Genomic DNA, 4,529 nt, shown 5'->3' on the forward strand with positions numbered 1-4,529 from the left:
GAATAAATGAGGATTTGCTTAATTTTTAAATAATTAAAATGAATCTGCACGATATGTATTTTAAATGGCCGAGTTTTCGAGTAAACCGACCGGAGGAAAAAATGAATTATGCAAGGAATATTTATGCAAAAATAATTTTTCTGAAATGACAAAGTAGCAAATGATCGACAGAAACGAGCTTATAATCGATGCGTAATCGATCCGCTCGAAATAATTGGTCCCGGATGATCATCACGAATTCGCTTTTTATTGCATAATATGATGCACGTGAAGTGGAATGCATCGATATGACTGTGGATTAATGTATATTATTACACAGGCGGAAAATATGGCATCGGATGGATTAATAAAGCAATATATTATACATATGTTTCATTATATTTCGTTAAATTATATCGTGAAGCATATCAAAATCTTAACAAATCTTACTTAAATTTCTTTCTTGAATTTCTCTACTGAATTTGATCTTAAAAAAATCTTGATTAATAAAAATATTTATTGTTTCTGTTTAATACATAGAAATACATAGAAATTATTTCAATTATAAATTAGCCAAAAATTGTTTTAATTAAATTTTGAGTTGAGTGATATTGAGTCTCTGGTTTTGCTATTTGTACAAGTTTATTCCTGCCAACATATTTTTAATCTTAAAAGCTGAAAAGATATCATTAATTCTATTATTAAATAACGTTAATTGTCTTCTGGACTGTTTGTGCCTTTTCTTTCTTTCAATAAATCATTGATTAATTTTGCCTTGTCGTTGAAAACTATTAGAGCTGTTAGCCATTAGCAAAGTACATCGAATGGTACTTAAGTACTTTTCGAGGAGAATTGATCGCAGTTCGAAGCTTTTAATTACATTACCAATTGACTTCTCGTGACCGCCTATTCTTCCGCATTTCGCGGAATCGACGGTTGCGGATGTGAGACTCCGATAAGTGTTTCCACTCGCTACCCGAATCCAAAGACCGAGTGACTCGTTTCGGTTGATTAACACGATTAATTACAGTTTAATTACTTTTCTCTAGTTTTGTGGTTCCACGGACATAGAGAATCATAGAGAATTTAATGGGAAAGATGAAACAATGTTTGTGATTTAAATTTTATTGATATCTATAAATTTATCTTAATATTTTAAGTTAATATTTCTTTTTATTAATTTTTGGATGATTAAAACTTCTATTTAAAGATACTGGTTAAACTGAAATTAAAATTAAAATTAACTAACCATAAAATAAAATTGATGAATTAGTACTGTTTCGAACAATAGAAATGGACATTTGAAAATGAGTGTGACTATCTCTATATATATATAAAACATAGTTGTATCTTTAATATTACAGAGATATAAAACACAATTAGAGTCATCAATTGATAATTCGCTTAACGACTATGACTCTCTCTTGTTGGTGACGACCCGGTCTGATATTATAATATTGATTTAGGATTCGATTTCATGGGTAAAAATCTTTCCTCTCTTAAAAGACATTTCAAAGTAGAAAGGAGTTCATCCGCGGGAGGGAGGTTCTTCCATATATTATGGGACTGAATAATTAGTCGTGTGTCTGCTATCATTCAGTTCTGTAATTCAATATCCATAATAAATCCATAATAAATCAGCTAATTAATCGATTAGCTTATCAAATAGTTAAATCGCATCTGCAGCTGGTTAATTTGATTTCTGTCTATTAAAGGAGACAAGGTACATTTAATTTTAATTTGCTTGAATTTGGTTTGAATTATATATTTTTGATTCTCTAGCTTAGATAAGCGTGGTAGTTTTAGCGCAAAGAGTTAATGCACTGCTTGTGTAAAAAATCCGGATTGAAATCCAGCCAGAAGCATCAGATTTTATTTAATTGCCATCTCCTGGAAGGCAAGCTAGGAATATCTTTACCATGAGAATCTCTCCTAATAATCTGTTTGAAATCAGCTATTGTATAAGTTTCATATATTTGCATAAACTATAAAAGGTGCACACTATGGATGCAGAAGAGATTTGATAAAAGAGATTAAGGATAAAAGAGGAAGAAAGAGAACTTAGTTTTAATTTGGAATTTGTTCGCTGCTGAGAAACGTGGTAAACAATTTAAGCTTAAGAAATTAACTTGAAATAAGATTAAATAGTTTTACTGCCAAAGTGTGGCAAACAAATTGTTACTGACAAAGAATGTGACAACAGAATTTCCATTAATTAATTAATTTCGGTGAATTTATTAAATAATTAATAAATGAATAAAAAATGTAGTTTTTATCGAGTCCAAATTAAAGGTTCAGATATAATATTTAATAGAGTTTAATTCTTAAACAAAATCTTTTTCTAAAATCTATCTCAATTTGAGAATCCGAATCCGAATCGAATCGTGTTCTAAATTTGTTATATTAAAACTTCAAATTATAAGCTAATTTTAATCGATAGACTTATTTAAATTACTTATTTAAATTATATATAAAATAATTAAATATAAAATAATTAAAAGAAGTAATCCTTCTGGTATAAAATATAAAATTCCATTTTTTTATCGGAAAAATTTAATTATATAAAAAAATCTTAAACAAATAATCTTGAGCTCTTGAGATATTAAACAAATATTAAATTGAAATATAAACAATTAAGAGTATTAATTATATAACAATATACAGTATATAATTATATACAAATTTGTCCACAAATTTGTCTCTGAATAAATTACTTGAATGTATTGAGCCAAAAAGGAATAAATAAATCTTTTAGTTCGTAACATAAATTTTGGTCACAGCGGTGGAATGGTTAAAAGTTTGTTCACAAAAGTGAGCTGTAACAAAGATGAATGTAAGGGATGAACAAATAAAACTTTTCGTATCTATACTTTGTAACAATATATATATATAGATTTCTCTTTATTTGTATAACATATTTATTAATTCTCTAAATAATCTAAGTAATAGAAAATTTGAATTTACATATAAAAATAGAAAATTGATCAAATTCAAATGAATATTATCCGCTATTGTAAAACCATTATTGGTAAAGCGATAAAGTAAAATAATTTTTTTTATTTGCGTATAATAAAATCTTTAAGTCTTACAAGTTTTTCTATTAGATTATAAGAAAGGCAGAGTTTTTTGTGATCTAAGGGGATAAAAGTTCTCATTATCAGAACATTTTTTCCCACCAAGAGATCATTGTTGTGCGTTATTCCAGAACGACAAAATGAAGAGATTGTTTCGGTTTCCGGTATCATCTGGCTATTTTGAAAAAGAGCCCGGTTCTAAATTGGCTTGCCTCCAAGGTACCTCGTCAGCAGCTGAGGGATCTAGAGAAGGGATGACAACGGGAGGGAGGATTGGTGGGTGGCGTGAAAGCGGAGTTGAGTGGGAATATATATTTTCCTTATCAGTTTTTGCACGGAGAGAGAGCTCGAACGCTCGCGCACACACATACACACACATACACGACTAGTCCTGGGTCGACGGCCAAATTTAAAGCCCGTATTACGCGGATCAGCGAGATATTTTATAGAACGAGACCAAAGGACGCCGCCGTCGTCGAGACGGTCATACGTACATATGTGTATGTTCATCGCGATGAGATAACGGAAAGCGAAGGACTAAAGAGCTGAATCATACATAACTACATTGTACTCCATTCTTATTTTCAGATATCATATTATTTATTAATCTTTATGTTATTGGTATATTATCTCGCAACACAATTTTACGGATGTTATGGACACAAAATATATTTTAGTTGAATAATTACTAGTTTTCTGGTGTCCTAATTTAATATTCGAACAAAGAAATATTGAGTTCTTTCGAGAGAAATGTTGTTGAGGACAAAATATCTCTAAAAATCTAGGAAAAGGAATTTTTTTAAATAAATTATTTGTTATGAGTTAAGATTGGGACGTCACAATGAAAGATCTCTTAGTTGCTCTTAAACTGACATTTTCCGAAGATTTCTCGATTTATCGAATTAAATACCGGCACGAATTCGCAGGTTGGTTTTATTATATCTCAACGATTCTTGAAAACGTTACTTCAACGGTGCTCGCTCTAAATAATTGTCGGAATTAACGAAAGCACTCGCGCTAATTGCGATGATAATTGTAGTCGTGGGAATTATGCGTGCAGCACACAACTCTTCCATCTCCTGTCTCGTCTCGTAGAGGTTGAAATTACAGACCAGGCTAATACAATGAATAATATTCTAGATCATAAAGTTTGTTACCGTAATAGATGTTTGCTGATACGAAAATGGAAAAATGTGCGAGTCGATACGGTTTAATTCCAACATTAAGTCGTTCTTTCCTGTGACATTAACTAATAATGTTGAACGCGTGGCTTCAACAGAACTATTAGAAAATGGAAACGTCTTTTGTTGTATTGTACTCTAAAAATAAGTCAACGTAACATTTAAATGTTGAAAATAAAAATAAAAAAATTATAATAATTATAATAATAATTAGCTTGATTAAAATAAAATATAAAAATATTCAAAAAAATAAAATATAATATATATATATATATATATATATATATATATATAT

The sequence above is a fragment of the Atta cephalotes genome (genome assembly GCF_000143395.1).
Source record: "Atta cephalotes unplaced genomic scaffold scaffold00023, whole genome shotgun sequence".
NCBI lineage: Eukaryota > Metazoa > Arthropoda > Insecta > Hymenoptera > Formicidae > Atta > Atta cephalotes.